The following is a 13,556-nucleotide window of genomic DNA, read 5'->3' on the forward strand; positions in this document are numbered from 1 at the left end:
TCTAGCTCCTCACTCAAACCTACAACGCTCTACATTTCCACGGCCCAGCCGGCCTCAACAACAACATCCACTTCCACACCCCGGCTAGACACCTCCGCTCGGATAGCCCACTCCTTGTCCACGTCCCTCACACACAGCGAGCCAACGCGGTGGGTCGCTCTTTCCCACACATCGCCTCTAAAGCTTGGAACAAGGTCCACCTCTAGATAAGAGCTGCCTGCTCCGTCCTCAAATTCAGCAAAAAAATGAAAACCTTCCAATAGATGCTCCTCAGTTTGGCTAGGGCATGGGCACTCACAAACTTTCTCTTGGGGGCCAAATTTACAGTGTGGTTTGTGTCCGAGGGCCGCACCGGTGGGGGCGGGGTCAGTGGGGGTGGGGGCGGGCCTAGAGTAACAAAAAAAACTGTGACTATGAGGTTGAACACAGGTCCCTCCAGCAGACGTCTTCGTCCACTGAGCCACAAGACCCGCATGGACACATCTCTGTCTCTCTTTCTCTATCTCTCTATCTCCCTCCCTCTCGCTCTCTCTGTCTCCCTCCCTCTCGCTCTCTCTGTCTCCCTCCCTCTCTGTCTCCCTCCCTCCATCCCTCTCCCTCTGTCTCACCCACTCTGCCTCACTCTCCCTCTCTCTGACTGTCTCACTCCCTCCCTCTCCTTCCCTCTCTCATTCCCTCTCTCCTCCCCTCTCCCTCACTCCCCTTCCCTCTCCTTTACTCCCCTTCCCTCTCCCTCACTCCCCTTCCCTCTGCCCCTTCCCTCACCCTCACCCTCACTCGCCTTCCCCCGCTCCCACTTCCCCTTCCCTTTCTCCCTCCCCTATCCCCTTCCCTCACTCCCACTCCCCTTCCTTAACTCCCCTTACCTCACTCCCTTCTCACTGTCCTTCCCTCACTCTTCTTCCCTCACTCTTCTTCCCTCACTCTTCTCCCCTCACTCCCCTTCCCTCCCTCCCCTTACTCCCCTTCGCTCACTCTCCTTCCCTCACTCCCCTTCCCTCACTCCCTCCCTCCCTCACTCCCCTTCCCCCACCCTCACTCCCCTTCCCTCACCCTCACTCCCCTTCCCTCACTCCCTCCCTCCCTTCCTCACTCCCCTTCCCTCACTCCCTCCCTCTCCTTCCCTCTCTCATTCCCTCTCTCCTCCCCTCTCCCTCACTCCCCTTCCCTCTCCTTCAGTCCCCTTCCCTCTCCCTCACTCCCCTTCCCTCTCCCCCCTTCCCTCACCCTCACTCGCCTTCCCCCGCTCCCACTTCCCCTTCCCTTTCTCCCTCCCCTATCCCCTTCCCTCACTCCCACTCCCCTTCCTTCACTCCTCTTCCTTCACTCCCCTTACCTCACTCCCTTCTCACTGTCCTTCCCTCACTCTTCTTCCCTCACTCTTCTTCCCTCACTCTTCTTCCCTCACTCTTCTTCCCTCACTCCCCTTCCCTCCCTCCCCTTACTCCCCTTCCCTCACTCCCCTTCCCTCACTCCCTCCCTCCCTTTCCCTCACTCCCTCACTCCCCTTCCCTCACTCCCCTTCCCTCACCCTCACTCCCCTTCCCTCACCCTCACTCCCCTTTCCTCACTCCCTCACTCCCCTATCCTCACTCCCTCACTCCCCTTCCCTTACTCCCTCACTCCCCTATCCTCACTCCCTCACTCCCCTTCCCTTACTCCCTCACTCCCCTTCCCTCACTCCCTCACTTCTGCCTGCCTAACTCCCTCCCCTCACTCCCCTTCCCTCACTTCCGCTTCCCTCCCCCGCCTCCCTCACTCCGCCTCCCTCACTCCGCCTCCCTCACTCCGCCTCCCTCCCTCTGTCCCCCTCCCTCTGTCGCCCTCCTCCCTCTGTCACCCTCCCTCCCTCCTTCTATCTGTCTCCCTTTCTCGATCTCCATTTCTTGGTTGCACTCTCCCTCCCTTTCCCTCCCTCTTCCTCTGTCTCCCTCCCTCCTTGGATGAGGTTATATCAAGTCTGCTCACCCTGGCACCGACAATTAAATCTTTTACCCATCGTCGCGTTATTGCATTCTAGTGAGGGCATGAACTACTGTTAATTGCCTGCCTGAAGTTACCCTGAACTGAAGGCCCCTAACGAGGGGAAGGGCAATTCGCGCCACGTAGCACCAGCCAAGCTGTGCCCAGTTAAGCTATTCGCACCTCTTATTTTGACCTCACCCTCATCAGAGAACAATCTTGTCCACTGACCCTATTTTGTGCATCATGCCTCAGCTTCGTACTACACATGGAAAATATGCCAAAGTAGTCAATAGAAGATTTCAAAGCTTTGATTGGCTGAATCAATATTGAAATTTATTCTCGGTGTTGATTTCAATACAAACATTGGAACAATTAATGATTCACTGAAGACAATGAAGTAGTAGAGGGTCAATAAGTATTTCTATCGGCCATCTGCGCCAACATTCAAATTATTGCCTTTCTGTTTCTCTGTATTTAATTTAGAGGAATTCTGCCCTGTCATCTCACCCTGCCTGTGTGCGTCCGGGCTGAGACAGCTTCAGGGCACACACCCAGCCACACCCGTCAACTTCACGGGTCTTTAAAAGAACATTTGCATGTTAAAGGGACTTAGTAGTATTTCACCTCTTCGTAGGCCCCTGCAGCTCTACTCTGACTATGGAAATGAATCGCCCGGCCCCCAAAGAGCAGCAGTCTCTCGGAGTCGCGCTCCGGTTGCAGACACTCTTTAGAAATGTTTCTAATAAACACTAGTACTGCTAGGTCCGCGGGCCAGCGGGGAAGGTTTGCCGGGCCGCTAGCGGCCCGCGGGCCGTACCATAAGTACCCGTGGGCTAGGGCATCTCTGAAGGAAACTGGCTCTGTATATACTATATCAAAGTAAGGTACAGTGTGGACAGAGTCAGGGGAGTCCCCAGAGGTATAGCAGAGCCTAAATTTAGATAATCACTAACAGTTTTCTTTGTGGTAGTGTGGTCGAGCAGTTAGGACTATTAGGAGGGTGTGTTCAGCTTTTATTGTATTCACTCAATCAAGGACTGATTACACACACTCGGAGACAGAATCCAGACCAATTGGGTAAGTATAACAAAGTTATACTTAAGTTTTATTTCTAGAACCAAGCAGGACTTGGCACAGGTAAGTAAATTATGCTTTACAAGAAATTCAGTTGTGGTAGAATATGCAATTGTTACAGGTTTGTATATGCTTTAAAAACTGTTTAAAATACACAGTATTTACTTTTGGAATACTTTTAGATTACTTTTGGATTACATCGACTACTCGGGTGGTATGCCTAGATACCACACCGGTGATCCTACAATACAAGATAAGTAATACCTTTTCAGGTTTGCATGATAATTACTTATCTTTTCATCCAAAAAGTTCAACTTGCCACAATTTTAGGAACAGAATTCGTAACATTGGTTCCTAGGAGGGGAAAAAGGATTAGTAGTTTCTCAGGTAAGTAAATGACTTACGGGGGAAGTCTTGAGGGTTAGGAACAAGGTTTCCCAAAGTCCAGTGGGCACTCAAAGTGCACCACCAGGGGCACTTGGGCGTCCGGGTGCTGCGTGCTGGGGCCCAATGTTAACCAATGGGGCTAAGGGGGCCTTTGGTCAGGGGCTGCCCAGGAGCTTTTCTCCCACACCCAAGGTCAGCACTGCAGGGGCCAACAATCAGCACAGGAGCTGCACCACCAGCAGCACAGGGGTGGCCAGGTGCAGTGCGCCAAGGAGTCATCAGGGACCCTGTGGATTGCAATAGAGAGCTTTGGTTCGGTAAAGATGCTGCTGGCTCAGGCAGGGAGACTTCCTGAAGGCGACCACCAGCTGGAGAGGTAAGTTGGATTTTTGGGGATGCCTGGACACTGTTGGTTGGGTGACCCCCGGGTGCAGGGGTGTCTTTTGGCATCGGGTCTTCTTACCAGTTCCGGTCGCGGTCAGGGTGGACCCTTCAGGTTGAGGCTGCAGGCATCGTCTTGTAGCCTGAGGGAGGTCGGGGATCACCAGATACCAGGTCAGGATCACTGGAAAGACCTCCTCCTGGTGTTGGGCCACTTGAACACGGGCCGTGGACATCGGGTGCAGAGTGGTGCAGAACCGCAGAGCAGCCTGAATCCGGGTTCTGGTCTTGGAGTCTTTGTTTGAGCAAATCTGGTGCTCATGGGACAAAGAGTGTTTAAGATGGTTGCAGGGCAGGGCCTCTGGGCTCTGGGGGGCTGCTGGACACGCCGGAGTTTTACTGAAGTCCTCTTCTTTCAGGGTCAGCACAGCTCTTCGGTCCTTCTTTCTTCCTTTAATCTGAGGAGACAAGGTTCGAGGTTGCCCCTAAATTCTACATTTAGGGGTGTTACAGGGGTATGCGGTCAGGACCAATGGGTCCCTTCCTTGGGGTGGGTACCCATTGGTACCCACCCCAAGGTGACACCCTTCAGTGGGAGGGGGAGCATGAACCTCTCTCTAATTGGATGGGTCCCCTCATCTTCAAAATGGAGAGGGCTGAGATGTGTGCTTCACCAACGCCTCCCCCACCTGAGGGGTGGGGTTGGCAAAGGTGGACACCTCTCCTCCTAACTAGGTTTTCCCACCGATTCCCATGCCTAAATTGGGAATCAGAACTGGTGGGAGCCAGTTGCTGGGGGCTGCAAAAGGGAGGGACAGCTTACAAAAGCGCCAGGCATTTGAAGCTTCCCCTTCATGGATCCAGCCCATCCTGGGGGAGGAGGCATGACACCTCTGACTCCGAAGGACCTTGTTTCTGAACCCAAAGAGCGGCGGCTCTCTACCCAGGGACCCAGAAAAGTGTCTGGTGGTGGCAAATGGCGGGCAGCCATTCAGGAACCACCCCAGGGCTCTAAGATGCCCTCTGTGTGCATTTTACATTAAATCCCACTCTGGCATCAGTGTGGGTTTAGGGCCAGATGCATCAAAGGGTTTTGCCCATTCTGTGTCTATGGGAAAATGTGTTGATGCATATGGCCCTTAATGTACTGAGAAGTTTGCTACCAAACTTCCAAGATTTCAGTAAAGCCATTTTGGTGCTGTGGAGTTCATAATGACCAACTCCCAGACCATATACAGTTTATGGCATTACTGCACTTACAATGTCTAAGAATGGACTCAGACACTGTGGGGTACAGTGCTCATGCAACTGTACCCTCGCCTGGGGGCTAGTGCACCCTGCAAGAGGAGTGACTTACTTGGCTCCAGGCAGTGGGTTGCAGGTATGGCACTCGGGGACATGTGCCATGTCAACTCTTCACTTTTCTCTGCACCAAAACATACAGTCTGGAACAGCAGTGTGTGGCTGTCAGGGTGCATGGCCCCTAAGGGTGACACAATAGGGGCTGCAGACCTTAGAGACCTTCCCTAGTTACAGTGCCCTTGGTACCCTTGGTACCTTTTACAAGGGACTTACTTGTGGCCAGAGCGGTGCCAATTGGGGGGTACAAAGGTACAGTTTGGAGAGAAAACACATGCCCTGGGAACCTGATTGGCTTGATGTGCCCTAGGTCACTGCCAAAGTGCATCAGAAAGCTGGCAAAAAGCGGTGGGGTTACTGCAACAGAAACCCACTTTCCTACAATCTCTTCTCAGGCGCCAGGATACCCTTATGGGTGATATGTGCACCCTCAAATCCGAACAACATAACACACTGTTCTCCTCCACCTGCAGCTGTAATTTTACATACTGCATGTTGTCTAAATCTGTAGTCTGTTTACTGACTGCCACCAGCCCTTTCAGCCCTCCAGCCCTTTCGGTCACCTCATTACTGCATATGCACATGGCATGCATGTCCTCATGTTACCTTAGGGCAACAGGGGGAAAGGTTATCTCGGTCAGTGATCTGTCCACCTCTGTCAACAACTGAAACAAGGTGCTGGGAGAATGAGTCTGTGTGCTTGGTCTCCCCATCACCCGAGGATGGTGGACTGCCTCTGTGATGCCTGGTATTGTGCTACCTCTGTTCCAACAGATTCCCCCGCGACTACCTCCCTGCCTTGCTCCAAGTACTCAGATGCAAGAAACAGAGGCCAGGCTTCTCCCACAAATTGAAAAATTGATAATGGGATCACCACATTAGGGCTTCAATAATGCTTGTTAAAAGTGCAAATTGATAATAAGATTTCTCAAGACTGCGAGGCTGCATCAGCAGATACTGTCACGGAATGGTCGCCATTGAGCTAAAGCAGCACGTACGGTCAACGGTGTTTGGGGAAGGACTGTGCATCAGTACGTCATGCCACAGAACGCTTTCAGGCTGCACCTCGGCATCAGTGCGCACCAAGATGGAACTCACAGTTACCACTCTATCTTCCTTAGTATTTGATGCCATAAAGAAATACTCTACATGGGTGCATCATGCCATGGACTGTCTGGGACCACTCTATCTACATCAGTACGTCATGCCATGGACCAGCTGGAGAGCATGCTATCTACATCAGCACATCATGCCATGGACCGGCTGGAGAGCATGCTGTCTACATCAGTACATCATATCTTGGACCATCTAGGAATTATTCCATCTTCAGCAGTACATCATGCTGCGTCATGCCGTAAAAACACGTTGAGACTGCACTCTTCATTGGTGCACCTCAAGATGGAACTTGTGGGGACCACTCTACCTTCTTTAGTGCACCGTGCCCTAGAGATATAGTCTACATCAGTACTTCTTGCAATGGACTGTGTGGGCATCACTCGATCTACATCAATACGTCATGCCGTGGACTTCGTACAGACCACTTTATCTACATCAGTGCGCCAAGCCATGGACCGCGTGGATTAATCAGTCTGTCTACACAAGTGCCTCATGCCGTGGACCACATAGGGACCACTCTATCTACATGAGTGCATCGTGCCATGTTGCACATTGAGACCACTCTATCTACAAGAGTATGTCATGCCGTGCACCACATGGAGAGCACTCAACCTTCACCAGTATATCATGCCATGGAACACATGGACTGTACCCTCCATCACTGCGTCATGCCATGGAGTACAGCATACCTCAACAAGGAGTGCACGGAGACCAATTTATCTTCTACATTAGATCATGCCAAGGAATGCGTGGGACCACTTTCTCTACATCATTAAATTCTGTCAAAAGATGCATGGCGGTTGCTCCATCATCTTCAGTATTTTACAACAAGAAATGCTTTGCGGCCATTCCCTACATCAGAAGCAGCAAGGATGCATGGAAGGCATACTGCCCACATCCTGTCTGTACTTCCTGCCATGCACCTGCTATGGGCTGCTCTCAACTTCCATGGAGGCGGCCAACGAGCAACAATCGGTACAGCCAAGAAATGTGCTCGGCTGCACTCCGAGTCAGGACACCTCACCACGGAGCACGGGCCGTACCCTGCATCCGTATGCACCCTGCATCAGTACACCCTTTCAAGAGGTGAGTGCATGGTCTATCCAGGGAGCACATAGCTCTCCAGTCCTGCCCAGGCTTTTTGTGGCCACTTCACTACCAGGCGAGGGGTGGAACAGGCGACTGTCTCGTGGCAATGGTTGGGCAAAAGATCTTAAACCATCATCAGCGTGGGTGCTCAGACGGGGGGATGTCAAACCACAATGGCTGCCCCTGTTCTGTTAGGCCACGGCAGGGGACTGCGACAGATGTTAAGAGACTGCTCCATCTCACAGTTCAACCACACAGAAAGCAATATTTGTTGGGGTGTTCGGTGGAGATATCTGAACATAGGAAAAGACACAGAAAACAGACCAAAGGGAGAATATAGCAAGGGAAGGCAACAAGGAGTTAAAAAGGAAGCAGAGAAGGGGAAATATGTGAGCATTGAGGAAGTGGCAGTAAAAAAGAATAGAAGAAATAAGGCAGGTGGATTTATAGGTTGATAGAGTGGGAACTAGACAATAATAAAGAAAATAGGATAGGCAAGTAGGCAAGAGATGGATAGGTGAGAGACAGCAGATAAGTGGACTACGAGATGGGAAGAGAGCAGATAAAAGAGGGATAAGAGAAAGAGGAAGGTTGTTGGTACCAGAACTGTTACCTCACCGTGTGCCATGGTCCAGGCTGAAAGTCAGCTCTTGGCTTCACGGTTTGAGCTGATTGGCTGAAGATGAGGAGATGTAACTGGCTTTGATACACCGTTTGTACTGGGGTACATTACTTTTAAGTTGCATTCAATGATTTTCACAAAGCTTAGATACATCAAGGCTTGGACACACCACAAGTGTGGGTTTGAGCTAAATATTCACTGAGTAATGGTCCCTTGGGAGTGGCCATGTAGCTTGTTTTTCCCCTAATAATCATCAGTCAAACATAACCCTTAAAGTGCTGCCTGTCGGACAAACATTAAAGTGCTGCCTGGGGGACAACTGTTAAAGAGGTGTCGGGGGACAACCCTTACAGAGGTGTTGGGGGGACAACAGGGGGACAGCCATTAAAGAGGTGTCGGGAGGACAACCGTTAAAGAGGTGTTGGGGGGACAACCGTTAAAGAGGTGTTGGGGGACAACCATTAAAGAGGTGTCGGGGGGACAACCGTTAAAGAGGTGTCGGGGGGACTACCGTTAAAGAGGTGTCGGGGGGTCAGCCGTTAAAGAGGTGTCGGGGGACAACCGTTAAAGAGGTGTTGGGGGACAACCATTAAAGAGGTGTCGGGGGGACAACCGTTAAAGAGGTGTCGGGGGGACAACCGTTAAAGAGGTGTCGGGAGGACAACCGTTAAAGAGGTGTTGGGGGAAACCGTTAAGGAGGTGTCGGGGACAACCGGTAAAGAGGTGTCGGGGGGACAACCGGTAAAGAGGTGTCAGGGGGACATCCGGTTAAGTGGTGTCAGGGGGACAACTGTTAAAGAAGTGTCAGGGGGACAACCGTTAAGGAGGTGTCGGGGGGACAACCCTTAAAGAGGTGTCAGAGGGAGAACAGTTAAAGAGGTGTCAGGGGGACAACCGTTAAAGAGGTGTCAGGGGGGCAACCGTTAAAGAGGTGTCAGGGGGACAACCGTTAAAGAGGTGTCAGGGGGACAACCGCTAAAGAAGTGTCAGGGGGACAATCCTTAAAGAGGTGTCAGTGGGATAACCGTTAAAGAGGTGTCAGGGGGACAACCATTAAAGAGGTGTCAGGGGGACAACCGGTTTAGTGGTGTCAGGGGGACAACCGGTTAAGTGGTGTCAGGGGGACAACCGGTTAAGTGGTGTCAGGGGGGCAACCGTTAAAGAGATGTCAGAGGGAGAACCGTTAAAGAGGTGTCGGGGGGACAACCGTTAAAGAGGTGTCGGGAGGACAACCGTTAAAGAGGTGTTGGGGGAAACCGTTAAGGAGGTGTTGGGGACAACCGGTAAAGAGGTGTCGGGGGGACAACCGGTAAAGAGGTGTCAGGGGGACATCCGGTTAAGTGGTGTCAGGGGGACAACTGTTAAAGAAGTGTCAGGGGACAACCGTTAAGGAGGTGTCGGGGGGACAACCCTTAAAGAGGTGTCAGAGGGAGAACAGTTAAAGAGGTGTCAGGGGGACAACCGTTAAAGAGGTGTCAGGGGGGCAACCGTTAAAGAGGTGTCAGGGGGACAACCGCTAAAGAAGTGTCAGGGGGACAATCCTTAAAGAGGTGTCAGTGGGATAACCGTTAAAGAGGTGTCAGGGGGACAACCATTAAAGAGGTGTCAGGGGGACAACCGGTTTAGTGGTGTCAGGGGGACAACCGGTTAAGTGGTGTCAGGGGGACAACCGGTTAAGTGGTGTCAGGGGGGCAACCGTTAAAGAGATGTCAGAGGGAGAACCGTTAAAGAGGTGTCAGGGGGACAACCATTAAAGAGGTGTCAGGGGGACAACCGTTAAAGAGGTGTCAGGGGGACAACGGATAAAGAGGTGTCAGGGGGACAACCGTTAAAGAGGTGTCAGGGGGGCAACCATTAAAGAGGTGACAGGGGGGCAACCGTTAAAGAGGTGTCAGGGGGACAACCCTTAAAGAGGTGTCAGTGGGACAACCGTTAAAGAGGTGTCAGGGGGACAACGGATAAAGAGGTGTCAGGGGGACAACCGTTAAAGAGGTGTCAGGGGGGCAACCATTAAAGAGGTGACAGGGGGGCAACCGTTAAAGAGGTGTCAGGGGGACAACCCTTAAAGAGGTGTCAGTGGGATATCCTTTAAAGAGGTGTCAGTGGGATATCCAATAAACCAAAGCACACAGCAGCTGACCAAGGTTTCGCACATCGACTTTGTCTGTTTCAAAAAAATTCTTGGTGGTGCAGCTACTCTCACCATCCGCTGCCGAGGATGTCAGTCAGAGCAATAATACAAAAGAATAGAGAGGCGCACTCAGTAAAGTCAATAGCACAAAATGTTCATTAAATGTGTAGGTCTTCTGTTCTTGTCTTGAATATATTCTTTATTTTCATTTACATACAACGGCACAGCCAACGCGTTTCATTCCCATTCGTGCCTAGGGAATTTCATCAGGGCATATACTAAATAGTCAGGTCGGTTCAATAGTCCTAGATGAGGTTGCTCGTAGAAAGCTGGTATAAACGAATGATCACAATAGACCACAACGTATTCCTGAATGAACTTGGCACTCAGTTCCAATTCGAATGGTGGTTCCAGTCCCCCGAGTTAGCTGCAATGTGCAATTTGAGGGTCGGGGTGTATGTTGATCCTGGACCCCTTAAGGGAACTGCAAGGCGGAGGAGGATCAGCGCGCTCGGGAAGATAACCGGCGTATACTGTGACTGTATGTACGTTAATGCGAGACGGCACCTCTAATAGGGTCTCCGTTCTCCACCGCTCCTCCCCATGGAATAATGGAAGCAACCGCTAAGAAGGTGTCATGGGGGCAACCGCTAAAGAGGTGTCAGGGGGACAACCGCTAAAGAGGTGTCAGGGGGACAACCACTAAAGAGGTGTCAGGGGGACAACAGTTAAAAAGGTGTCAGTGGGATATCCGTTAAAGAGGTGTCAGGGGGACAACCGCTAAAGAGGGGGAACATCCTTTACAACGAAACTATTACAACGCTGTACCATTACAACACAGGTTTTACAACGAAAGTCGTTACAACGACTTTCGCTGGAGGGCGCTCTAGGATAGGGAATAGTTTAATTTACTATCCAACATCTTCCCTACTATCCACGGGGACTGGAGTTGGAATAGTAAATTAAACTATTCACTATCCAGCACCCCCCAACGCAAGTCGTTGTAACGACTTGCGTTGTAAAACCTGCGTTGTAACGGTACGCGTGGTAATACCACGCGTTGTACCGTCATACATCCGCTAAAGAGATGTCAGGGGGACAACAGCTAAAGAGATGTCAGGGGGACAACAGCTAAAGAGATGTCAGGGGGACAACCGCTAAAGAGATGTCGGGGGGGACAACCATTAAAGAGGTGCCTGGGCGACACCGTTAAAGAGGTGTCGGGGGGGGACAACCATTAAAGAGGTGTCAGGTAAGGTAAATTTTATTGTTTATTCAATTAAAACCATAACAATTTTGGCATAAAAGAAACAAGCTAAACACGGCTTCGTGATTGAAAATGAGAGTTGTAACATTAATCATTACAGAAGTGGTCAAGTAATATTCGTAATTTAAAAGTGTAAGGTGCATAGGCAGCAAGAACTGGAAAACGCAGGCTTCATTCTTACATTGAAACATGATAAACATTTCATCCAAAAATTGGCTTGATGTGCAAATTGAGCAAGACAAACACAAAATGTGTTCTTGAGTAGAGACATAGTATATACTGCTTCAAAAATTAGATGCAATGTGCAGCGAAGGGCCAGCGACTCTTCATATTTTAAGATCGTAAAGTGTATTGTACTGGCTACGCTCTCCCGCAGGCTTCATTCTCAAATTGGAACATGATAAATATTACTTATAAAAGTTAGTTCTATGTGCAAAATGAGCAAGAGGTGTCAGGGGACAACATTAAAGTGGAGTCAGCAGCTCGCTTGAGTAGTGTCAGCGAGAAATCAGTGAAGTTTGAGTTTCTGGATGTGGTTGGACAGGAATGAAACAAGCCACATATGAGGGAACGGGCGACTCGAAAAGTCGATGAAATAGAATGCTGTGGTATAGAGAGTTGAAAACACAGCTTAACATGAGTAGGGTGAGCACAGAACCCCTTATTTGTGTCACCAACGGGGGTTCCCAGCTTTAGCTCTTTCCCCACGTGGAAGCTCCACTACTTTGAGTGCGATATGTGGAAGGAGTTAAGATAGTTTACAAATTGGGGCACACTCATATTTATAATAATAATGAGACTACTTACGGTCATTTTTGGTATTATTTGTACTTCAGAAAGTATAGTGTCCTGTGTGTATGTGTCCTATGTGTATATGCTTCATTGGGTGCATTTACCTATGTGTGGATGTGAATGTGTGTAGTGTGGTTGCATATATATATATATATATATATATATATATATATATATATATATATATATATATATGTGTGTGTGTGTGTGTGTGAGAGAGAGATAGGGCACAAGTATGAAAGTGTGAGGGAAAAAGAGAGAATGAGCGATGGGGCGAGAGAAAGAGAGGGGTCGCTTCTACCGCCCTGCGTACGCGTGTTCAGGTACAGGTCAGTGACATGCATGTTCTTGCCCATGTACAGATCGGTGTGTGCCTCTGACACTATATGTGATTCTGCTAATATGTGCACACCTTTGGCTACATATAACAAGCTTTGCATCTATATGTATGTATTATATAACATTGCATCTGTGGGTGCTTGTTGCTGGCAAATCAGGAAGCACGTTTAAGATGTGGATGCTTGCTTGCCAAGAATGATCCGATGAGGTCAAGTAGAGTTGGGGCAGGGACAGTTACATGTCAGGGGGATGATGAACAAGCTCCAGGCCCACAATCTTTTAAAAACATTGCAAAGTCAGGCAAAATTCTGCTATACTTGTAGGCCAGCCTTCCTCTGCTTGCCCTAGTAATTACGATAACGACTCTGGAATTCGTAGTTTCCAGCACAGTTCAGGAAAGACACCTTGGCTCTCTTCCTGATGTTAAACAGGGTCACTGGAATATGCGGCAAGGAAGGACCACGTTACATGGCAGGTTTGACTAAATTATACGCCAAGAAAAAGCTAATTATGTGTAGTGTGGAACATTGTGTGATAGTATTATCTCATTAGTCTGTCACTTTTACACGTTAGCACTATCTGGGCAAATGTTTCACCCCATTGGCACCAGTTTCACATCCAACTGCAGTCACATGCAACAGAAAGAAAGGTGAACAGACAAACAAACTTTGTGAAGGCCTTTAACTGCTCCGTAACATGCCTTGCTGTATTTTTTGTAACTTATTTTGAGGCTGAAACCATTTATTTTTGTTAAAATCTGCATATTACGCAGCAGATGTTGGGCTGTGTGGGAAGTGAGGCAATTCTGTAATTATGCGGAAAAGAACAGCGTCCTCAAAATCGCACAATCGCAGTGTGCCTGACTGTAAAGTGCGAGCACCTGTAGTTGTTGTTGAAAGCACCGCTGCACGCACAGCATCCCCCTTGCGAGGCTATGGGTCTCAGAACCCCCCGTCTGGACTTCCCACAAAGGTCAGCCCCCCCATGACCCCACACACATCGAGGGAAGGGTCCTTGAACGCTGTGATCTTGTC

General features: G+C 49.9%; 1 protein-coding gene across 1 annotated transcript in view; it reads left to right on the plus strand.

The window, feature by feature from the left end:
- Positions 1 to 7,258: 7,258 nt before the first annotated feature.
- The window catches only part of RAX2 (retina and anterior neural fold homeobox 2), a 110,620-nt gene continuing 104,322 nt past the window's right edge, over positions 7,259 to 13,556 (plus strand). Inside the window, exon 1 of the mRNA XM_086946342.1 lies at positions 7,259 to 7,368. The gene's annotated coding sequence lies outside the window, so the exon portion shown is untranslated. The remainder of the gene's footprint in view (positions 7,369 to 13,556) is intronic.

The sequence above is a fragment of the Lissotriton vulgaris genome, chromosome 12, assembly GCF_964263255.1.
Source record: "Lissotriton vulgaris chromosome 12, aLisVul1.2, whole genome shotgun sequence".
Taxonomy (NCBI): Eukaryota; Metazoa; Chordata; class Amphibia; order Caudata; family Salamandridae; genus Lissotriton; species Lissotriton vulgaris.